The sequence below is a fragment of the Ischnura elegans genome, chromosome X (assembly GCF_921293095.1).
Source record: "Ischnura elegans chromosome X, ioIscEleg1.1, whole genome shotgun sequence".
Lineage (NCBI taxonomy): Eukaryota > Metazoa > Arthropoda > Insecta > Odonata > Coenagrionidae > Ischnura > Ischnura elegans.
In genome coordinates, this window is record NC_060259.1 from 13,098,306 (window position 1) to 13,124,114 (window position 25,809).

Below are 25,809 nucleotides of genomic sequence, written 5' to 3' on the forward strand. Positions count from 1 at the left end.
TCAAAATTTTCTCATCAAATGTAACATTATCCTCTTTTTTTATTTGTAGCCCCGAAGCTAGTAAGGAAGAATAGTCTGGTAGTTTGAGTAGCCACCAATAGATTGAGCAGAATGTTGCGCTGTGGCAGAAAAACATAAAAATGTGGATGAAATAAAAGCAACATCTCGTGCTTTCAGTTGAAGGCGAGCAAGTGGTTGTAGCCATTGCAATTATTTAAACTGTTAAAACTTCCACAGTGCATGTATGTGTAAGTAATGCATTTGAGACAACCCACGTCTTAATGTTAAAAAAGCTGATGTTTCTTTGGAGACTTCTTGAAGGCAGGATGGATTTCATAATGTTTCCTCAATTGCAATGTTGTGCAACATTTTGGAATCCATCAGTCTTGAAGAAATCTCTGACTAGGAAGAAGAATCGTCAGCTATTTGAACATGATACCGTGTGGGCAAACACAAGAGCATAACTCAGTCATTGGATGATTGCCAAGTCAATTGGAAAATCGGTTTCAGAGATATAGTTTTCCTTCTTCAATTGGCCTTCAATCTGGATCTCCTTACCTAATTCAATTACTTGCCAATATAATTCTTCCATTCCTATTAGTGAATGTGAATGTACAGAATCCAGTTCCATATTAAGTAGGCAAGGTTTTATATATCTTACTATTTTTGAAATTATAAGAAATATATAACTGACTATTTTTAAGACTAACTATTACAGAGCCAAAAATAGTTGAAAATACATGATTTTTAGAGCAACTCCATAGTCCACAAAACTCATATAGTTTAGCAGGGATTCGAAGTCACGATGCCCCAATTACGTCATGGGAGTTATTAGGGATGGGCAGATCCAGGATTTTTTTCCGATCCAAATCTGGATCGGATGCTTTATTTCAGGTGTCAGATCTTGAGATATTTTTGGATTCAAATGCATTTTTTATTTCCTGCCATAAAACTAAGTAATTATTCAAATTTCTTCCAAGTACATACAATCAAAGGAATGCAATTTAGATTGTCACATACATTTTAATATTTTTAATGATTAAAAATCATTTTTAGGAGCTTTCAAGTTATTAAAAAAAAATAATATCTTTACATGCTCAGGATCTAAACTATTGCGCTTGCATTTGGCAATGAAGATAGGTTTTAATCTGCAGATAAATCAATCTACTGTATTCCAATTTTCCTCACAAATTTTTCCTCTGAAATTTATCACTTTCTCATCACGTACAGACTTTTGTTTTGCCTGCAAATGCTTCAGTTGTGGTGAGGAGGATTTTGCACTTCCTTGCAATAGTTACACGTCATTGTGCATGAACATGGCATACACTGAGTTCTCCTTATCATAATAAAAAAATTTCTACACAATGAATGACTAATATTAGTATATCGCTAAATTAAATTGCAATTGTACAATCTGTAACACAATTAACTATGTTAAGAATAACACTGACATCATGTGAGACAAGTTACGGGAACAAAGAAACGACCGCTCACCAAGAGGAAGGGGTGGGCAGCAGAAGTGCGTAAAGGAGAGGTGGAGGGGAAGGAGCGTGCTCCCTCTATCTTTCAAGCAACGAGGCTGCAAATTCAAGAACGAACATGTCAGATCTTGCTAGTTTGTGAAGTCTTTGCCTTCAAAGCGAAGCCGGGCAAGCTATGTGATATACGCAGTTGGCATATCCAGTCTGTTTCTTCTAGTTTGAGGGTGCTAATGCTACGCTGTTCTTTGAAAAATGTGCTATTTAGGCAATGCTGAATATTGGGATAGTCTTGCTGTAAATAAAAAACTTCAATCAAGTACCTAACCTAGCATTTGTCCTCCAGAAGGTGATAATTGAAGAAGGTAGGAAAAAAAAGGTCAATGGGTGACATCGGGTAGGTAAGAAACATGTTTCCGTTGCCTTTGTGTAACTTGATATTTTCTTTCAAAGATATTCATTTATGGTCTGTGTGGTCTTGGAGAGGAAAAAAAAACATCAGAGGCATGGGCTGATGGAGGGCCGTGGTTGTTTTTTGATATCTGCGACGTAGTTAATTTTGATGTGGTTATTTTCTTTGGCACTGAGATTTCCCGAATGTTGTTGTTCAATCTCTTGGGAATAGTCACTCCACGTGCCTATCGTATACTGCTAGAAAATTTTCCATGTCTGAAATTCTGTTGCATAACCTGTACAGAAAAATTTCGGATCCAGATCAGATGTCTTCAGCAAATTTGGATCTGAAGTATCAGAGACGAGCAATATCCACGGATATGAGGATCCGAGGTATCTGATTAAACCGTCCCTAGGAGTTATGAATACCTACTACCAGTTACACCACCAAGTCATCTTCTTCCAGGGTGAATTTTTAGAAGGGGTTTTTGGTGCAAGGTGCTTGGCACCTCATGACCACATGGCAGCACAAGACAAAAGATTAATAAGGCATAAACGGAATTTTTTTTCACAACAGACTAAATACATGGTGTAAAATAACTTTGCATTGGTGCACAAAATTCCCTTTGGAAAATGTTTGCCACGGCATAGTGACAAAGCAGGTTTTGTCTCGCCAAAACTAGCCACATCCAAAGTGTCAAGCACACTTGACATAGCATCCTCGTTTGTGATTTATTATTGACAGTGAATATTCTTGAAGAATTCTTGAATTACTTGATGGCTTGAATATTTGGACATATTCACTTCAGTAGCTTAGCCTGGCAAGTTAATCAACTACACATTTGGTTGTTTGCAGAAGATTTTAAGCCATCTGCACAGATTTTCGGTTCATTACTTGGATTGGCAATATTTTGAGGACATATGGCACTAGCAGTTGAGACATTGATTTGTTGGATTTACAATAACTGCATCAAATTATCTTGAAAGACCTATATTTGTGTCACACACCCATGCCTCACTTAGCACAAGGGATGCATGCCTTCGGGCTTCTACACTAATCGAATTTGCATTATTTCAGACTATTTTAACATTTGGAAGAGAGGGATTCATTCCCGGTAGCATAGATATTACGTATCAAATTGCGTAAGAACCATATCTCTTCCTATTTGTAGCCTTAGAAAACTTTACTTATGAAAAAAATTATAGTTTAAAATATCTTTAATAATAGAAGGCACGGGGAATTCAAAGACGTTTACATTTTTTCTCATACAAAAAATTTATATGTGCTTTTGAAATTCCCTCCTTTCGTGCGGGTGGGCTAATATCTAGGAAAAAATGAATGCTATCTCAGGGGTTCATAATGCATTACCGGCAGTAGACGAATTTGCAAACCAGTCAAAAAGCGATTATTGTATCACCCAGGTCCTTTTGTAGCTAATCCAAATGCCGGTTAAATGCTACTTTGAATACCATTTCATTGCTTGTGGAGTTTGTGAATGATAAATCAATTTGAAGTCCCCCAAGGCATTACCAGCTACGTGAAACAGTCTTTAAATGCCTTGAAACCTGACCCAGGTTTTTCTTACCTGACAATGAATGAACGATATTGAATTCTTTTCCAAAACAATCTTGTCCTGTCAACATTAAAAAACTAGTTGAGGGGGAAAGGAGCCACTTACAATCATAGCTTGGAGTTTATCCAAAAAAATTTCGGCAACTGCGCTATCAGCACATGCAGATTCACCTGATATCGCTGCATTGAAAATGCCTACTCCCGTTAAAAATTCTGGAACCAAATGAAACCTTTCACTAAATGTCTTGGAGCAATTACCACCCATCAGATTCAAATAAAGCCACAGCTTCTGCACAAGTAACTGCCTGAGAGAAAGGAACATCATTTCATCATTTATTGTAAATCCAGGTAATTACATTTCTTTCCATTTCTTCCGAGCAATCAACTTTTCGTATGTGTTGACCGCTTGGTTAAAGTTGATGCGGCTGATGTCACTGACATTTTAACTTTGCCTTTATTCAGAATAAAATGCTGTGAGTTTAAACTCATGTGCATTATTGCTTAGATGCTCTCCATTTTCAAAGCAACTGATCACTTTCCATTTCTCTTCTAGGTTTATGCTTTTACTTGATAACTTTTTATATTTTGGCACAGTTCACTTGTCAACTTAAGGCTGGACGGTGATAGTTGGTGGAACTTGGTGACAGGAAACATAATACAGATACAGTGTTGTATGTTCCATAGAAGTTTTAATAACCGACCCAGGTTTCGACAGTACACTATGTCATTTTCACATGCTATACACACATTTGTGAGCTTATAAATGCTCGCAAATTTGTGTACGCATAGTCACCTTGAAAATGAAATAGTGTATTGTCGAAACCTGGGTCGGTTATTAAAACTTCTGTGGAACATACAACAGGGTATCTTTAATATGTTTCCTACTATTCACTTGATTTCTACTCCGTATGGCTCTATCAAAATCGCTTTCAACTGCTGAACAATTGCCGCACTGTATTCCTGAGGGCCTACGACTACTGGGAGGGAATGAAGCCAATTTGTTTGATACCATCTAGCGGATCCGTTGATGTGTTGACGCTATTCATTCGCAACCCAGCCACTGCTCTCTTTCTCCCCCGTGAATACCCATGACTAGAGACATGCAAAAGGTGGGGTTATTTTATAGCCAAAAGTGGTGATATATTTTTACAAAAGTAATGATATTTTGCCCTGAAATCGGTGTTATTTTAACGGCAAAAATAATTGATGCTGATTGAGAGCCATGCTTTCAGTGGCCCACCCATTGCCCTAAATTTTAGATGCTATTGACCAGGGGTATTTAAGCAATAATATATATAGAAAGGTCACAATTAAAATGAAATTTGCATATTCGCGGGAAAACCTTGCGCTTGAAAATTGGCATACTTATGGAGACAGGTCCTAAGTTTTATTGAGTGTAAGCAAAATTTTACAATTTTGACCTTTTGACCTCACAATGTGGGCATCATCATCATTAGTCAACAATCCTAAGATTGGTTTGACGCAGCTCTCCATTTCTCTCTCCTATCCGCTAATCTCTTCATAGCTACATATTTATTCTCTTTTACATCCTTTATAACCTGTCCTATATAACTCATTCGGGGCCGTCCCTTGCCCTCTACTCTAATGTGGGCCCAAACCAAAATTTTGAATTTGCCTTATGGGGTTTCATTGTTAAAAAATTCGAGATAGAAAAAAGTCTGAATTTCATTGAACAAGATGTCAATTCTTAGGTTTTCAGACAGGAGGAGACCGAAAATAACACTTTTATTCACGAAAATTCAACCGTTGACCCAGTAAGGTCACATTCAAGGTCATAAGGGTGGCAAAAAGAATAGGATACCAACAAAGGTGTCGATCCATGGGTTTTAAAGGGTGCCCAAGTCATTGGTATTATCCAAATACTCGTCTTATCCACTATTTGACCTCCAAGGTTAATACTGAGGTCAAAGGTCATAGAGGTAAACGTTGGGCCATCATCACAACCAACATGTCAAGCCATAGGTTTTGAAGGGTGATCAAGTCAATTTTCTCTCAAAGTCTTGAACCCCCTGAGTTATATGCTAGCTAATGGTTTACCACCACAGTAAAAGGTATAAACAGACACTGAGGAAATTGGACAAAGTACAAAAGGGTTATGAGACAGGGTAAGGACCACTATAACATCTCCTTGCACTATATTATGCAAGGTTAAGAAAATACATGCATAAAAATTTCAATTCACACGTAGTAATGAGACATTAAGAAGAGCAGTAGGCTACAGTTCGGAGGGTACTTGATCAAATCAGTACACAACCACTAAAATGCCCCACAATATATTTTTATAATTGCCACAACATTCCAACAGCATCACAGGAGAGTAAAATAGTCTTCCAAACCCACGATTAGATAAATTCACAGGGAAATGAATCAGACCATTTTGAGAATTGCCTTCAGCTTGACTTGAAACCAACCTTTGAGTTGAAACACAGAGTGAGCGAAGGTTATGAGTGCATTATAAATACACCACAATCATTCTGAACAAAAAGGATACCACCAACTGCAATAATAGCATACATACAAAATGACAGAATACATACACATAAGAAATATACCACATAAATAACATTTGTAATCTTTGTTTCTACCTGGGTGACCTTGACGAGATATTGCCAGAGACTTCATCCTTGGCGTTGTACCCATGATAAAAGATTAGCAGAATAAAGCTCAGAGAGCACTTACGAAGATGACACTTAATCAGTGAAATATTTAGGATAAAACTCATGTCTTTTCTACTTATGGTCTATAGGTTCTTCGCTATCCACGATATCTTTTGATCAAGTGATGAAGCTATCTACTGTGCTGGGTTCACTTGAGACATAGGTCCACATTTGACAATTTACAGTAAAACAGTCACTGTAATCCAATTCAACAGGAAGGATTGCATTGCATATAGATAATTATTTAGAGATTAGTTGCATAATTCTATTCTTAAATTCCAAGCCAACAATATGAATCTATATTTTATACTTCGATAAGTAAAAAAAATTTCGATTCTAGTAATAATTGAAACCATTAACTTAAGGATTGCATTGCATATAGATAATTATTTAGAGATTAGTTGCATAATTCTATTCTTAAATTCCAAGCCAACAATATGAATCTATATTTTATACTTCGATAAGTAAAAAAAATTTCGATTCTAGTAATAATTGAAACCATTAACTTAAAACACAATGGTTCTTCCATTGATAATAATTAATACTTTTGCATCTGATACCTCTACAGAATAAAATCCCAAAAAACTAATGCGCACAGTTGAGTATACATGGTAACATATAATTGATGCATTTTATAACAATAGCCGATTATTTGTAACAGAAGTGCAGTTTTTTAAGAACAACAAAAACTCCACTTAGGAATGTATTAAGTCTAAAATTTATCATTTATTGTTGATAGGAATGTGAACTAAGTCAGCAAATTATAATTTATTGATGTTAAATAATTTGAATGATAGATTATTCTTATAAAATAAATAAAATCCAAATATCCAAGCGCACGTCGAAACCATTTTGAACCTTGAAGATGATGTAGTAATAATGAGACCTAGGCTGTATTACATTTTATAACTGTGAAAAATTGCAAGTGTTTATATCAATAATCTACAACAGTTGACCTTCTTAAATTATTACATTTAAATATAGGTATTTCATGGAATTTTTCATGGCACTGTATGATCTGTCCCACATTTTGTCTGTATCCAACAACTAGTACAGAGGACCTTCTTTCAATTCCCTCTGTCATACATGCTGTGGTTTACACCAAGGCTGTCAAAGGAAATAAAGCTTTGGCCCACGAACTATTCCAGGAGGGTTCAATCATTTTATGTATTTGTATCCTGAACAATGACAGAGTAGCTGTTGACACCAGTTGGGTTTAAAAAGCATTGTTTGGAAAATTATGTCATTGTGTGAAAAGTCATGATTACTCCTCATCACCTTTCGGTTTGGGCCAAAGAAACAGTCCATGAACACTTGCATAGCAGGAGTACCTGGACTAAAAAACAGTTCATGACAAAGATTAAACCTAATCATTCTTAAAAATGAACATACAGAAACAAAAAAGTATTGGTTATCATTCCAAGCTGGGAAAAACATTTCGGTAGAGAACAAAATTTGCGCAAAGATGAATGCCTCACACTACTTAAGTGTGTTCCCTGATTAGTTACATTTGAAAGCCAAATGAGAGCAACATAAACAATGTATGCCTTACACCTAACTCAAGCACATGAATGAATGCAACAATATGCTGCATCCAGAACCCCCCTCCCAAGAGCTCTCTCTTTGAATAATAGAAGCGGGATGTATGAAAAACTTATTGTATGGATTCTAGCATTGATGAGCTTTGTTTATGTGATGCAACTTCTTATTAAGATTATAAAGAAGCATGTGTGAAGTTTCATGAACAGAATATACAACTAGAATACTGCTATGCTTCTCACAAGGATCCTAAAAAATTTCTAATGATGAATGTAGCTGTGTCCAACACTGTGTTTCCAAGTAATTTAATTCAGACGCTATTTCAATACAAGGGTATTTCAAGAGATAGGAATGGTTGGGCTGAGCCGTGACTATAAAATAAATCAACATCATTCTGAATTTATTCAATACTTGGTAAACACTTCACATGCTGCACACAAAAATAATTGGAGCAGGTTGTAGTGAAAATTGAGCATCTTGATTTTTTATGCACTGCTTTAACTGCCACTGTAAGTGAGAAAAAATTCTCCAGAGGCCCTTTCATACAACTGATTCTGCTTCAGTAAGTATCTCTTTCCCATGGCAGAAGCGGTTTGCTTCAAACCCAACTTTCCTGTTGCCAAGAAAAAGGGTTCAGTCAAACGGAGCAATGACCCTGCAAAGGTTGTATTACACATCTCTGGTTTATACTGGAGCGTGGAATGGAGAGATTGATTTTTTTGCCTGGGATTGCTGCCCCATCGAAATAAATTGTGGAACACACTCAAATAAAGGCCTAAAATCTTAGAGACCTCTAGATGAACCCCAGACCCTGGCATTGTGACTTTTTTATTGGAAATATGCCCATAACCTCACTACATATTTTGAGATGCATTGAAGTGGCTGGCATGCCCCAACAGCAGCTTCCGAGCATTTATACTGTCACCTGATGTCAGGACAAATTTTCAACATGGCCTCCTGATTTCACACATGTAAAAATTTTGCATTTCTTCAGAATAAACTTGAAGCCTATGATAGACTCCTTGCACAAAAACTTGGAATTATGGTGAAATGAGACTCCCATCTTTAATTTTCAACCTTTCCCTTGGTAGTGGTAGACAATACTTTCCTTATTGACCATTTGTGCAATGAATTAGACTTTAGCCTGTTAAAAGGCATTGCATGTTTCGAGCAGCAGATGATTTGCAAATAACACCAGTATTCATTCTATCACTAGCATCATTGCATTTTCAATCATTGATAACATACTTGGGAGAAATGTCCTACTCGTTTAATGCAGACACAACTGCAGAATGAATAGGCTTAAAAATGCAACATGGGTTGAGCAGATATTATCACTAACTGAAGGCACACTAATCAATTGGAGGGCATATGATTTCTCGGAATCAAGAAAGGCGGGCAAGAGTTTCAGTGGTCTCCAAGTCATCAGATAGAATAGGGTAGTTTCCTTCATCAAAGAAAACGAAAGGCATTGATTGCGATTCGTTACCCACCATTAGTATATTCATAATACACAAATTGTTTGGTTTTTGAAATACCGGTTTAGACGAATGGCAAGGGTCAAATTTTATCCTCATTTGAAAAAGGCCAGATTGGCGCCCATGCGATTCCACTCCACGTGACGTCACAGGGACCTAGTTTCTACACGAGAGGATAGGAGTTATACATCGTCTGAGGTTACCAATGCATGCATGAGGCACAGAGCTCAGGGAAACATGTCTTAATAATCACCTACTAAAACTGGCTAAGGTCAGAAAGTTTTCTTCGTTTGATAAGGTATTAATAAACCTTTTTTAAGCCAAGCGCTACCTTTCAGCAAGGTACTCAGCTACCCGCTGGCAGCCTGCGACGTATCAGCGCTAAGCCTCGCCTCAAGGTCACCTCACCGGGCGGGAGGGGGAACCAGAAATACGACGTACGGAGAGATTTCCCGGCATTCATACTTACGCGTCGCGTTTTCGCGCGCTTGAAATTTTTCACTTTTCATTTAATCGCGAAAAATAGATATGTATTGTCATTTAAAAATCTAAAAGCGTGAAATACGTACTCCAGGAGTAATAATCTTTCGATTAAGGCAATAAAAAAATAATAGGAAACCACCCTATTGGGTTGATATAGGGTCATGTCAGTTCACCCAGACATGGCACCCACAGACTCAGATTTTAATGACATTTTTGTCACTAGCTATTTTTGTTTTGTCACTAGACATTTTTGTCACCATAACCTATTTTATGACCCGTGTAAAATATTTCCTCTCTCACTCTCATAGTTTGCAAGATATAAGGGGTCAAAGTTAGAGATGTTTCCTCAGAAGTGGCTGATCGATACACTTCAATCATAAAACTGATTTTCAAAGAGTGGTGAAATGGGTACGGCTGAACAGGTGTTGTACAAAGTCAGCCTCACTTTCACCGAAGAAGTACATTCTTCCAGAACCCTTGGTGATGGGAGGGCAGACAGAGCAAATGGTATTACTTTATACATCTGCGGCAGGTTGTCACCAATTTCCACATTCCCTGATGACAACTGAAGTACAGCAGAACTTCCTTAGTGCATTTTTGAAGGCACCACAAAAATGAACATGCTATCCAGGAAAACATGCTAATCAGGGAGGTAATTAATAGAAATTGGGGTTATTGCAATCCATGGAAAAGTTGTCACAACTACAATTACTGTCCGAAGTTCTGGTAGAATCACCTTCCCGAACCCTTTTCACATTTAAAATCAAGAAAATTAGCGCTAAACTGCCAAAAAAAATACCATGTGAACGAAAATCACGATGCTTTCAGAGATTTCCCAGAAACAATTATATAAAAACGTCAGCATTCTCCCATGATTTGTTGTACATATTTTAATAGGACAAGTTTAGCTAGGTCATTTCTTCTTTCTCAGAGATTACTCGTAGAAAATGACAATAACCCTGAGTATATCAATTGCTTGTGTTAAAAAAATCAAAAAAATTGTGCTACATTTTCTAACCATTAATCCTGGCAACAGCCATACACATTCGTTCTCCGAATGAACCCATATTGATGAATATATCGATTGATGTATCGATTAATAAGACATTTAATTATTACTACTAGCATTTTTATATTCTTCAGATTAAATTCTCTTAAAACATTTGTCCAATGTTGCCTGCTTTCTATTTCTTGTACCAAAATCAAGTATTGTTGCGTTAAGTTTCGCGTGAGATCCAAAGCATCATCAGCTCCAACAACACTTATGAAGTAATGACGCGCATGCTCCTCACATTGAGAAATGGATTTGGATGCATCACCGTCGTAGAAAGAGGGACATGGGATGAATGTAAGAAGGTCAACGGCTGATAATAATAAAATGAATAATGAATTTGGAGGTTTACACACTTGGAAAATACTAGGAAACAACTTGCGGGTAGCTTCATGGCAAATAATTTAGCGTACTACCCAGGAAAGCGCCACTATTTCAAGCATACTAACCAAATACTTTTACTTCTATTTTGCTCGGATGGTGCCGGGACGAGGAGAAATTGCCGTGCCAAGGAGGAAAGCATGCTGAGGAGGAACGTACTAACCAGCTTCCACTGTATTGAATTTCTATTTCACTGGGAGAGATAATCCTGACATTATGTGCGACATAGTTTTTTCCCTTGCCTCACATACGCATTGTATCACATGACAAACTTGAGAAGGTAATACAATCCCACCAATTCAGCCTCAGTTTTCAGCGTTATTCCATCTCCCCAAGGAATGAGAGAATTAAGTGCATTGTAGGTATCAACCTCCACATTAGGAAGAAAAAAATGTTGCAATGTATCACAGTGAGGGCATGATAAATCAAAATAGTCTCTGGGGAACCACTTTTAGTCTTCTTGTGTGAAGGTGCTCTATGGGTATCCAAGTTTATTGTGTGCGTGCGACCATGGGATTTTTACCTGAAAATTACTCATGTGTACTAAGAGTTAGCCGAAGCTGCTCATTGTGAACTTCGAAATTAAAATAGATTAGTGTCTCCACTATGTTTCAAAATGAGTAAATTATTGAACTGTGCAGCATTGGAAAAGAAACTGGATCTGATTACCACAAAAAAAAGTTACACAACAGTGGTGCAACTGAACAAAATTGAGATCATGAGTACGCTTGAAAAACAAATACATATTATCTTTCAGAAGGGGGGTACCTGGTGAATTCCTATCCAATGTCTGCGAACATCACAGAATATACTATTTGAAAAATTATGAAACCTACAAAATATATTGTTTTGATCCTTTTAAGAACCACTGGAGGAAAATATCAAAATCACTGAGAAATGTAAGTCTTGAATTTGCAGAAAAGACCTGTAAAATCCTGACTCTTTGGAAATTAGTACCAGGAGTTCAAAAATATCATGTTCTGGTTGATTAAAAAGGAAACTATTTCAGAAACCTGACAACAGCTTGCATCGAGATTCCACAAAGCAAAATCCATTCCTGGCACATGTGAATTTCACAATTTTACCCCTCTATCTAAAAATTCCATTGGAGCAAAGAGGATAAGTTTAGATGAAAACTTCAGCATCAAATTGTTTTACCAATACCACCTGCAATTAAGTTATCACATATCTTAACAAACTTATACATTGCATGTGCTTGTGATGATCACGGGCTTTTTGGAATAGTGATATATAAACACGAGGAAGAACATGATGTGAAAGTGAAATTTATGAACCCTTATGGCCCTACTAGACCATTTCGCTGGCCTTCACAGGAGTGAGAAGACGTCTGTTACATACCCATAAGTAACATCATTTGTCCTGTCAGCCCACCCATCACCAAGGGTTCCGGAAGAATGTACTTCTTCAGTGAAAGTGAGGCTGACTTTGTACAACACCAGTTCAGCCGGGCCCATTTTACCACTCTTAGAAAATAATTTTTATGATTGAAGTGTATTATTTAAATAATTTTTTTAAACCCTCGAGTGGGTGTGCTGGTTTATAAAGTACGCCAATCTTCGAAAACCAAGGATTTCAACATTGTACCTACATTCTGGTCTAAAATGGCCTCGTGTATTCTGACAATGTACTTTGACAAAGTACGCCACGTGCCTGGTCATGTAAAAATATCAGGCGCACCCGCTCAAGGGTTAAATTAGTATTTTCATTTACCTTCTAATGCACATTAAGAGTATAAAGTATGCCGATACCATTTTTTCCATAAACTAAATACTTGAAAAATAGGTAAATTCCAGGAAAAGAGCATCATTTCACAGTTTCCGAGCCATTTGGGCTCTTTTCCCCACAGCTGCCACAAGCCACGTATTGTTCTTAAAAAATTATATGAACAAGAGCCACATTCACTAAAGCTACATGTTTGGTCTTAGATTTACTGAACATTTTTTCAAATATATCCTCATAAAGCTAAGGATAAACTTATGCTTATTATCTTACAGTATATGTCCAAAATCCCCCTCATGGAGGTGGAAAACCCAAAATACTCATAGTGGCAGTCAAAACAGCACCATCTTTATTTAACAGTATATTGGAGCACATATTTACCTTCAATTAAAAAAAAAATTGGATGAGTTAACTACTCTGCCTTTTGGTGATAATTCTGAAAATATGATGCAATGTTTTTGAGCTAAAAAAATCGGTTAATTAACAATTGTTGACATTATTTTGGCTAACATAGCAATGTAGGGGGGATAAAAGACATTACTATGGAAACTATGTACTTTCATAGACAAAGGGTCAAAATTTCATTGAAATATATGATGAATTTTCTGAGCTATGAATTTTTCCCTTGCGCCTTGCACTCTGGAATTTGAATCCCACTACCGCCACTTCTGAGGAAGCATCTCGAACTTTGACCCCTCATATCTAACAAACCATGAGAGTGAGAGAGGAAATACAGCACACTCTCGATTATCCGGCAGCAGTTCATCCGTGTTGCGGCTTTTAATCTTGCACGACTTTTAAACTTTTTCGATGTTTTCCGCCATCTTTCAAAAAATTAAAAATGACGCCAAAGCACATTGCTAGACGCATGCTAGGCTACACCGGAATTATTATATCTATTAGAATTCCCTTCATAAAATGGAATTATGTAATTTACTTGCGGACAAGGAATGCTTCAAGCCTACTTGGACGTCTGCTCCAGCAGTGCTGACGACGATCACTGGTGGGAATAAACTCTTGATTAATTTTAGAGGATTCTTCAATGGCTAACTAATCGCAAATTACAACAAATGTTGTCCACGATCTACAATTTTACATTTCATATCGCAAATGCGCAATTATTATGGTGGCCATGTATTTAGTCGAATACGGCCCAAAGGAACCAGAGATTCTGTCTGCACTTTAGACATATTTACACCGTGACTAGTCAAGGTCAAATTGGAGAGGAAGGAGAGGGTAGAAGTGAAGGCAGCAGGGGAAGTGGAATTAGAGACAACATGAGTCATATCCGGGCACTCACCTGCGTAGACAATTTGCCTATGTCCTGGTTTCCTCTGACAGATGCTGCGTGATGACGTGATAGCGAGCGCGTTACCTTCACGGGAGTTCCGTGTTCCTCTTTTCCATGCATCGCAGTGGACGATCACGCTCAGTGATCACAGATCCGCATCCAGCAGCATTTACATCCAACTTGTGCGAGACACGACTTCACGGTGTGGTGCCTGACAGTGTAGTTTCTGACGTTGCACAGTGATTTTGAAGCACTCGTGGAAACCACTTTTCTGAATCCGTTATCTTGCAGCCACAGATGCATGGTTTTCGGGTATGACAAGGAGCAGTAGGAATGCAAGTACAATCACGTTTTTGCTGCTAAAAATATTGCAGTCAGGAAAATAAAGCTCTTTATGATTCCCAAAAGCAATCTAAAATAACAGACGACGTCCATAAATAATATTTAATCATTTGATCTACACGAATTATGATAATTTAATGATATTCAAGGGCAAGTTTGGATTATTCGTATTTTCCGATTATTCTGCTGCCTCTCCCCATCATTAACCCCTCATTAATCCAGAGTATGCTGTATTTTACACAGGTCATTAAAAAGGTGATCGTAGCTGGTGACAAAAATTTCGTTAAAATCCACGTCGGTGGGTATCATTTGGAAAATTTCGGGGTGATTTCACGTGGAATGACCCATTAGCATTTTATCATTCAAACAAAATTAAGCATTGAACTCACTCTCTAGAATTTTTGTGACTAAAGAGGTTAACTTTACACAAAAGAATATCTTCAAATATTCTCCATTGGCTCTGAGGTAATCTGCTTAAAAAGTGATCTTGGGGAAAACAATTTTCGAGTGCCTAGCCCTTGCCCTCTGAATTCATTCGGTAGTTTCTCGTCATCTTCCCATTGTCATGATCATCTGGCATCAACAACATCCATATGTGAAACTGCTTGGCTGAACAGTTCCCAACTTCACAACGGATTAATTGATTATGTTCAGACTGTGCACAAAGCGTGAGTTCCTCTATGGCACACTGTGTTGCATCGGCCAACTCCAAAGATCACAAATTTGAAATTTCGGGCACGCACGAGTGGGACGGCAAGTTCATAACATTTGTAAAAGACATCACATGTGCAGCTGAGGATGGAAAAATCACTGTCCGCAGGCAGGAAGAACGGGCGAACTGTTCGTGACTTCACTATGGCTTAAATGATACTTAGTTCAGATTGTGCCCAATGTGCGAGTTCCTGTACACCACACTGCATTACATCGGCTAACTCAAAAGGTGCCACATTTGAAATTTTGGACAAGCTTGAATTTTTCGAATGTTCGTACTTCTCAACGTTCGTAAATCAAATGATCATAAGAAAAGGACTTATTGTATGGCCAATTTACGAGCGGTAATGAGTGGGTCATCATGATTCCACAGCAATAAAGCTTATTATATGATTTTGTGTGCATGCTGATGTACTGAAGAAAGATCCATAATTAATGCTCTAGGCCACAGTACATGATGAGAACTTAGCGTAGTGCATATCCACCTAAATGCCGTTACTTAAACGTGAAACTTTGTAATAAAGTTCTTTTTGTAACAGTCTGGACAACGACTGAGGTTTTTGCAACAACGTAAATTTTGCAACAATGTAAATTTTGCAAAAACGTTTCTTCTACTAGAGATTGCATTAACCGTACCATTGGGACCAATGATTTGCATCATAAAATTGAGAACTTCGTAATAAGGAAGTTCATATTAACGAGAGTCTACTGTACTTATATATACAAACTTTATGAAAAAGTAAAGATGTGAATTAGGTACACCCTTTCCTATTGTAAAGAGTAAATGTACATGAACACGTGAAAATTAATAAAATAAATAGAATGGAGGAATATACTAATGCTATAAAATATCCTAATAAACTTCTACGACAAACATAACTTTCTCATTCAATAATTTTACTTCAGCTGCCTGCACTAAATTTACAGAACATTGCTGGCCAAAGAAGTTCCCCTAAATTAGAATAAGAACGCTCATTCTGGATGGATAGTCATAATTTTTTCTGGCATAATGCATGCATGTTCACCCAAATGCACCACATTTTTCTATAATTGACTCATGCTTTATACAAACATGATTGCCATATTCTCTGAATTCATGCCTTAAAATTTTAGGATTTTCGAAAATATTTCAGATTGCATTAACTTAACCTTTTCCCTACTATACACGTATATATATGTGTGGACGTTTCCTGACCTGTGAGACGATGGGCGTACATTTACGTGTGATGTTTTCTTGGCCAGGACAACAAAAGCCGTTTACATAAGTTTTCTAGCTTTCCCCCTTATAGGATGGTCGCGGGTTTACGTCGTCTTAGTCTCGGGACCCAACCCTGCGGGGTTTAGGATTTACCCTCAGAATCCGGGAGCAGGTACCCGGACCCCTCGTCTTTTATAACCCCTCTTAGCGGTAAGGGACAGCGGTCGTACAATTGTTTATCCAGTCAGTTTTCGAAATAAATATTTGTTCACTTCTCATAAAAAATAAACTAAAAATTGAATTATTTGTCTTTTGAGCAAGGTTTACAATTTTTAAACGAAATTCTACGATAAATATTAACTTATATCTCGAGTTATGTATAAACTAGTGATGGGTCGGTTCGATTCTTCGATTCTCGACCAAGAACCGGAATCGAAAACGAGTACTTGCCAAAGTGAAAAATCAATTCCGATTCCAGTAGTACTTCAAACCACAAATTTATACACGACCGCGTTTCCAACAGTCATTCGAATTTTCGCCACACGTAATCGTAATAACAAAACACATATCTTGGGATGTGCGAGTACTCGAAAATTCGAGTCGAGTAGTTGGTTCTCGACTCGAGCGTTTCGAGTATCCTTACAAATGTCGAGTCGAGTAGTTAAGGTTACAGAGCTTTCGAGGATAGTAGGTAGTAGCGCTATCATGAAACTCATGTAATAATGCAGTTTTTAAAGCCGATAAGGAATTCAATGCCTTGGCCTGGTAGTTTCAGCAAAGTCTGTGCTGAGGGAGGGGAGGGGGTGGAGGGGAAGTCTCTAGTAAGTTGTGCGGGCTGTACCTCAGCGGCGCCGCGGTGCGGGGTAGCGCCCTGGGGGGTTGATTGCATTACGACGGACGATATCTCGTAAACGCTTAGAGATAGATCAAAACAAACAGAAAATCAGCCCTAAGGACCTTTACTTTTACGTTTTACATAGAAATAGCACTTTTTTGGACCAAAATATCTCAATTGAGGACCCTCAGTACTCAGGGCCCTTGGGGCACGGGTTGCTGTTATTTTAAAGTAACCAAATTTTAACACGTGAATATGAACCTCAATTGGATCATTTTGAGACTAGGAAAACATAACTTTTCTCAATTCTGAAAAATAAGGGCCGGCCTAATGTGGAGTCCCAGCGGGGAGGGGTCGAAAAAGGTTCAGCGATACCCTTCTTAACAAATGTCTTCCAAAAATGCTCCGTATCACGAGAAAGAAGAGTCTCTTGAGGCTCAGTACAGCAGTCATGCCAAGACGAAAACTCCGCCGTCTCGAAAGGGTTAAGGGGGAAGCTACGGAATATTGTGTTCAAAAACCTATTCTTTTTCCTCACCGCCCTTAAAATATATAGCAACCTCCATTAGTGAACAAATTAATGTAATAAATATTAATATAAAAAAGTAATATAGCAAAACCTCCATACAATGAATTGGACTGTACTGGGAAAATGCCAACATCCATGTGCGGGGGTGAGGCAAATGTAAGCGATTTGCGGGTTGCATGGTTTCAGCATGACCAACGAGTATGTGTAGACTGAGACGTGAGCCACGAATATAGTAGCAGCAGAGGATTCTGGTGGGTACCTTTTATTATAAGGGACAAGATATCCTGATTTTGGCCACAAATGACGAATGTTCCTTGCACAAAAAACCCCTTATGTGACTAAATGACTCCCTCAGAGATGGATACAAATCCCCGACTCCTTCCAAAAGAGCTGAAATTTTGCACGGAGCTGGGCGACCAAAAGTGACTTTGAGGAAAATTCCAAAACTCCCAACTTTCTAAACTGTTCCCCCGAAAAAATTTGAAATGTCACCAATTTCAGCATATTAACAGCATTGCTTGCCTCATATTTTAATCTTTATTTATATATTCGTCTAAATCAATTGCTGTGCAATGTGCAAAAACATTACTCGTCATGCGTCCGGAGAGCCGACCCACCAAAGTAATTTTTCTCGTCCTCTTAACTGAATAACATCATTTTATTTAAATCATTAATTAAGTTTGGAGCTTGTGGAAATGAGTTTTTTAAAGCAATACGGTTAGAGACTTCATTTTTGCTATCATAGGCTATCAGGCGAATTGACTACCACGTGAAGGGTCTACCCGTCCAGCCTTCAAGGTCATCCGGGAGCGGAGACCCAGTTGCACATGAATAGCATCAACGCGTGTTAGGGTCCAAGAGAGAGTCTAAACACAATGAGAAAATGGCTTCATTCCTTCCCAGCAGCAGTAGGCCCTCAGGACTCGAGTGTGGCAGCTGTTCAGTAGTAGATGGTGATTTTTACAGAGCCATATGTACGGAGTAAAAAACAATTGTACAATGGCACAAAATAGGAATGTGGATAGAAAAGCAAAGGAGTTATCAAGGAAATGCTTAACCCAAGAAGAGAATTGAAAGTGATCACTTGCTTCGAAAATAGCGTCAAAGCGATATTGCGCGTAAGTTTAGGCACACGACGTCGGCAGTCCGCACTATTATTCTGAATAAAGACGAGGTTAAAATGTCAGAGACATCAGCCGCACCAACTTCAGCCAAGCGGTCAACACGTACGCGAAGTTAATAGTTGGAAAAAAAGGAAAGACTTCTAATTACCTGGATTTATAATAAATCGAGCTGGTTTTTTAGTGCTACTATATCAGGTGAATCTGCAAGTGTTGATAGCACCGACTCCACAACATTTTCTGATGAACTCCAACCTGATTGAGAGCGGATCCTTTCCCCCTCCACTAGTTTTTAATGTCGACGAGACGGAATTCTTTTGGAAGAGAATGCAATCTGGTTAATTCATTTTCAGGAAAGAATAATCTGAGTTAGTTTTCCAGCCATTACAGACCATTTCACGTTGCTACTTGATGCTAATGCCTCGAGGGACTTCAAATTAAAGCCAGTTATGATTTATCATTCAGTAACTCCTTGAGCAATGAAATGATATTCAAAGTAGCATTTGCCTGTCATTTCGATGAGCGACAAAAGGGCCAGGGTGACATAATAATTGTTTTTAGATTGGTTTGAAAATTCGTCAACTGCCAGCAATGCATTATGAACCCTTCAGATAGCATGCATTTTTTTCCTCAATGATAAACCACCCGCTCGAAAGACGGGAATTTTAAAAGCATGTACAAATTTATTTTTCAGAGAAAAAAAACCTTTTAATGCATGCCTTCAATCTTAAAAGATATTTTAAACTATAAATGTTTGCATGAATAAGGTCTTCTAATGCTATTTATAGGAATATATATGGTTGATAGGAAATTCGATACCCAACACTTATGCTACCAGGAATGCATCCCCATCTTCCTGGTGTTAAAATGCTCTAGTATAATGCAAATTCGATTAGTGCAAAAACCCAAAGGAATGCATCCCTTGTGCTAAGCGAGGCACGGGGGTATTTCAATTTTCCACACACACGTTTCCCCCGAATTTGGTCACTTTCTCATTGTATGTTGACTTGCATTGCATGCTCACCACGACTATGAAGCATTCACCTGCAAATGCTTCATAGTTGTGGTGAGGTCGATTTTGAACTTCCTCATGATTGTTTCACGCCATAGTGCATGCACATGTCAGTTCTCTTCATCTGAATAAAAATGTTTCCACACATTAAAATACATTTTTATCGATGCAAAAGACTCTCGTTAATATGAACAACGTTATAACAAAGTTCTCGTTATCACGAAACAACTCGTTAGTCCGGACGAAGCAGTGCTTTGAAATTCGTCATCGCAGACCAGCGGCAAAATAAGGATTTTTCACCCCGACAGTGGCTTAGTAAGCACGACCCTCGCCACATGTGCCACAGTGTGGACTTGTGACGTCAACATCTTGTTCGGTAAAACCCATCCCGAAGTTCGCTCTGAGAAAATGGCTTGGTGGTGGAACTGGTTAACAAGCATGACCGGCAATCGGGAGATCCGGGTTCGATTCCGGGCTAAGTCTAATATTTTTTCATGGCGAACTTCATCCTTTGGTGTACTTAAGGCCTAGAGCTAGATCACTTTGTCACAATTGTGGGTTAGAGCAAATCTGTGTTGTAGTGTTGCATTCTGCAGGATAACCGTACTCTGCGATGCCTTGCATACAATTCGGCTAGCGAGAGTTGTCCGATGACAGCGCAAAAAAAGTGTAGTGGAGAACCCTTCGCCATCACAGTTTGCTGCCAATCACTGCCTCCAAAATGCACCCCACACCCTTGCTTAATGATACAACTTAGTCACGTATGCATCTGAAGCACCAAAACAAGCCTGAACCAATAAAACAAGCCCAAAACAAGGGATTCTTATTTTGGGTCCTTCACACTTGTTGTCCCTCCCGGCTCCTTTCTTCACAGAACCCTTTTGTTTGGATGCGATGCAGGCATTTCACTTCCTTAACTGGCAAATTTGCACCATATCCCAAACTAGATCCTTTCGCTTGTCATCGGACAACTCTCGGCGGCTGGATTGTAGGTTTATCAACTTACGAACTAGGTCTCGGAACGCATCTAGTTTGTATATCGAGGACTTTCTGTACTCGGGAAGATATCAACCCTTGATTGCATCGTGCCGCATTCTTCTATTGAGAAACTGAAACGAATTCTCTTGCTTATATTGTAATGGTTCAGATACCATTTTACGAGGTGCATTCAATTCGGCACATTCATTTCCCTTGCCCGCTCCGTTCTGCTAAGCTTTCCCAACCCCCCCCAGACCACGGCCCGTGGAGGAAAGCGTGAATGCGTAAGTGGTGATGAATGTCTGTTATGTAAGATTATGAGTGTTGTGTATGAGCGTGTTTGGGAGGACGGGAACTCGGGTTTTTCCCGTGAATAACGTGTTCCTCTTCCTCTTTTTTTTTGTGCGTCACCCCACCCCAAGATGGGGATTATAAAAAGGTTGTGCGCATGGAAGAAAAGAGATATTTTGAAGTGAGTGTTGGGCGGAGCCCATGCCCGAATTTGGGTGCGACACGGCAGAGAGAAGACGAGGGGCGTACCAAATCACGCAACTGATTTATTCCAGAAGAACACGGTCTGAAATAAGAGACCCCCCCCCTGTCCGAAGGAGCAAGGACCAGCTGAAGAGGATGCATTCCCTCCGTTCTGGATGCAGCTTCCTCCAACAAGGGAGAAAGGAGTGTGCAGTAAATGGAACAAGAGTTTGTTGGATCCAACCTGGTCTAACCACAGACAACGGTCAAGTAAGATAGCAACTATCCCCCCCCCCCCCCCAAAGCCCCCTCTTGTCTTCTGCCAAGTGTCAAGACAGACAGTCACGAAATGCACCCGTTACTCAGTGAAAGTGAAAAAAATCATCAAAGTAAAATTAACACTCGTTGGGATGGATTTTCATTTACCTCCCCCATCAAGAAATAATTAAAAAGTGTATCATTATTTACGTGTTCACAACCAAACTATATTTTGTTGTTATCATTTGCTATTTAAATTTCAACTTGAAAATCAAGTTATATTGTTGTGTTTTTTTAATCATTGATGTGTCATAAATTGTTTTCACCAACTCATACATCACTACTTTATAAGAGGGTTTCTTTTTGTTTTTTCACATGCAGTTTTATTATTTGAATTATATTTTGTTTCGCTGAAAGTGTTAAGTGTTTTGTTTTAACTCCTTCCCGGGTCATCTTAAGGAAAAATATCCATCGCCATTCCTTTCGCCCCGTTCATTTTTCTTTCCGTGAATGCGTTGTGGAAGAGTGCATAAGCATCCGAACGTTACCCATCGGGTCGAATCGGAAACCCCCCACCCGCAATTATTTCCAAAGAAGGTGAATATTTTTAATTTCTGTAAATTGTACGAAGAGAGTGACATACGTTTGTCCCGTAGGTCCCATGCGAGAGGGATTCACGCGGATTTATATACAGTGTAACTTGGTTAGTACGTTCCTCCTTAGTACGGCGATTTCTCTCGGTCCCGGTACCATCCGAACAAAATATAGGTAAAAGTATTTGGTTAGTACGTTTGAAAAAATTGCGCTTTCCTGGTTAGTACACTCAATTGCTTGCCATGACGCAACCCACAATTCGTTCTCTAGTATCTTTTCAAGGGTCGTAAACCTCCGCATTCATGATTTAATTTATTATTATTAGCCATTGACATCCTTGCATTCATTTCACATTTCTTTCTTCGACCGTGATTTATCCAAACGCATTTCTCAATTCTTGTGACGTGATGAATAATAAAATGCGGCCATTTATCAGGAATGCCTGACTGACTAAACTGCAGCCAATGAGAAGCCCCGATTTTCCCCACTCCGACCATCTCACCTTCTATTGCCTCTGGAGTGCCCACTGCGCACTAATTTCGCGAGTGGGCAATTGTTGCTATTGCACGAGTTATCATGATGAAGAAATGAGTCTTATCCAATTCCCACTTTATCTAAAGCAGTACTGCACGTACTACATAAACTCGACGCCGAGGCTATGGAGTACGTGCATATTTACTTGACTACTGCTGCGGGAGCAGACGATGCTCTGGATCTTCACGCGAAGCTTAGCTGAAAAATACTTGATCTCGGCACGAAAGCAGATGACATTAGACAAATTTTTAAAGTAAATTTCAACTTTATAATATAAAATCTTCTTGTAATTACGTCATAATCTAATAATCTTGTGTATTATTAATCGATATATCAATCGATATGGTTTCATTCCAGAAGCGAATGTGTACGGCTGTTGCCGTAATTGAAGGTTAATATAATTTTGTCCAATTGTTATGATATTTATAAACAACCAGTTGTCATACTCAGGGTTGTTATTATATTCTCCGAGTACGCTTTGAAAAAAAAGAAATTACTTAGCTTTACTTGTCCTCTTTCTATAAATATACATAGGATAAATCACGGGAGATAGATGCCGTTTTCATGTAATTGTCTTCGGGAAATCTATGAAACATTGTGATTTTTATTCACATGGTATTGTTTTTCAATGTAGCGCTCATTTTCTTGATTTTAAAGGTGAAAAGAGTTCAGGAAGGCGATCCTACGAGAACTACCGATAGTAATTGTAATTATGACGACTTTTTCACAGATTGCAATTACCCCGACTGCTATTATTTACTTTCCTCGTTAGCATGCTTTCCTGGTTAGTACGTTCATTTTTTGTGGTCCCTTCAGAAACATACTAAACAAGTTCTACTGTATTTTCTTTTGTTTTTGTGAGACATCTCCCCCAGGTTCTATTTTGGTATCCGGGCGAGCCAGGGGTGGGATGCCACAAGTGGCGCCCGAACAGGGACCCGATTGTTCTTTGTGTGGTGTAAATGTTCAAGTAAGTGGTGCTTTAGCTTTTGGAAGCGAATGACTGAGGGTAATCACAGGGGCAAATTTTTGGTGCATTTTTGGGAATTTGGATATTTAATACAATGGGTACTTGCAAGAAGGATATGAAATATATGGAAGGGCATGATATCGATGAAGTAGAGGTTATGGAGAACAGGGAGGAGGACGAGACAGAAGAGGGAAGGGCAGTTGGAGTTGAATCGACCGTTTGGTCAACTCCTACCTTTCATTCCATACCGGCCTCACCGGATTCAAGCGATCCAATTTTAGAATTTAAAAAATACTTGCTTTCAGAAAGGGAGGAGAGACGGAGGGAGGAAGAGAATAAGGAGGAGAAGAGCCGGAGGGAGAAAGAGGAGAGACGGAGGGAGGAAGAGGAAAAGGAGGAAAAGAGAGATAGGCAATACCGAGAGCTGTTACAAATGTAGAATGGTAAAATAGAATATGCAAAAGTAAAAAAAAAGAGGAAGAGGAACACGTTATTCACGGGAAAAACCCGAGCTCCCATCCTCCCAAACACACTCATACACAACACTCATAATCTTACATAACTGACATTCATCCCCACTTACGCATTCACGCTTTCCTCAACGGGCCGTGGTCTGGGGGGGGTTGGGAAAGTTTAGCGGAACGGAGCGGGCAAGGGAAATGAATGCACCGAATTGAATGCACCTTGTAAAATGGTATCTGAACCATTACAATATATACTTGCGCATACTTTAATCGCGTATATTACACACAGTTTTTTCAACAATTCCTAAAAGAAACATTCATACAAACTCAGTTATTACGAACCTCCAGTTTTTCGGTCCCGTGAACTTCACAATAACGTGTCTACTGTATGTCACTCAGTAGGGTAGCCAAGAATTTTGTCTGGGGTGGGGGTCCAAAACCAGGGGTAGAAATTTTTTAATAACAGGGTACAAAGTATAGAATTTTAACCTAATTTTAACACTTCTCATAATTGAATACACTTCATTTTTTTAATAACTCTTTTCCAAATACATGAGTTTTCAATATTTTGTTTTCTTTTCTGAAGGAAAAAATTGTGTTTTTATACATTGGGAGGGTCCGGACCCCCTGACCTCACCTCTTGAGATGCCGCTGATATCCTTAATTTAATTGCAACATAATTGACAATTTTTACAACATTGATTTCACATGCGACGAGGTGCGGGAACAGAATGAGATGACAGCTCAGCAATCTCGAGAGCAAGGGGTGGGGAGCAGAAGCATGGAAAGGTGAGTTGGAGGGGAAGGAGTGCGATCCCTATGCCTTTCAAGCAACGAGACTATGAATGAGGGAGTCAAGGACTAACATATCAGATCTTACTATGCTGTGACGTCGTCGCCTTCAAAGCGAAGCTGGGCGAGCTACGTGATGTATGCAGTTGGCATTCCCAGTCCGTCTCGACTTGTTTGAGGGGCTAATGCTACACTCGTTTCTTTAACAATTGAGCTGTCTGGACATTGTTGAATATTAGCATAGTCTAGTTGTAACTAGAAAACTTAGTGGCAATCAATTAGAGCTGAAAAAACTAAAATATCCTCAGAAATGCGTGGCGTTTGGTCTCATTCTTTTTTAAATCTCAGGCATGTCTTCCAATAGCCAAAGCTATCAAGACACCTTCAGGCCCAGAAAGTCACTCACCTAGCATTTGTCCTCCAGAAATGGAAAATTGAAGCAGGTAGGCCAAAAAGGGTCAGTTGGTGAGATAGGGTGGGAATGAAACACACACTGATTGTTCTAGTGAAACTTGATATTTCCTTCTGAGGCATATACTATGTTCTACGTGATTTGGAAACGAAAAAAAAAATCATAGGCATGGGCTGATGAAGGGCCGAGGGTGGTTTTCTGAAATTGGCAACATAGTTACTTTCGACGTGGTTATTATCCTTTGACGCTTAGATTCCCCCGATGATTGTTCAATTTCCTGGGAAGTCACACAATGTGCCTATCGAATTTCGCTTAAAATTTTCACCGCTGAAATTCTGTTAATATCTCACTCAAAATAATTGCCAAAATGTCATTTCTTCCACTGATAAAAAATAAAATTCTTTTTCAGAATTGTGTACAACTTAGCAGGATAAGTATACACTGTGATTTTCAAATAGCTTCTTTTAGTCTGATTGGAAAAACTTGAATTGAAGGATTAA

General features: G+C 38.8%; 1 protein-coding gene across 9 annotated transcripts in view; it reads right to left on the reverse strand.

The window, feature by feature from the left end:
• The window catches only part of LOC124171906 (protein tramtrack, beta isoform-like), a 62,176-nt gene that overhangs the window by 25,578 nt on the left and 10,789 nt on the right, over positions 1 to 25,809 (reverse strand). The window lies entirely within an intron of this gene.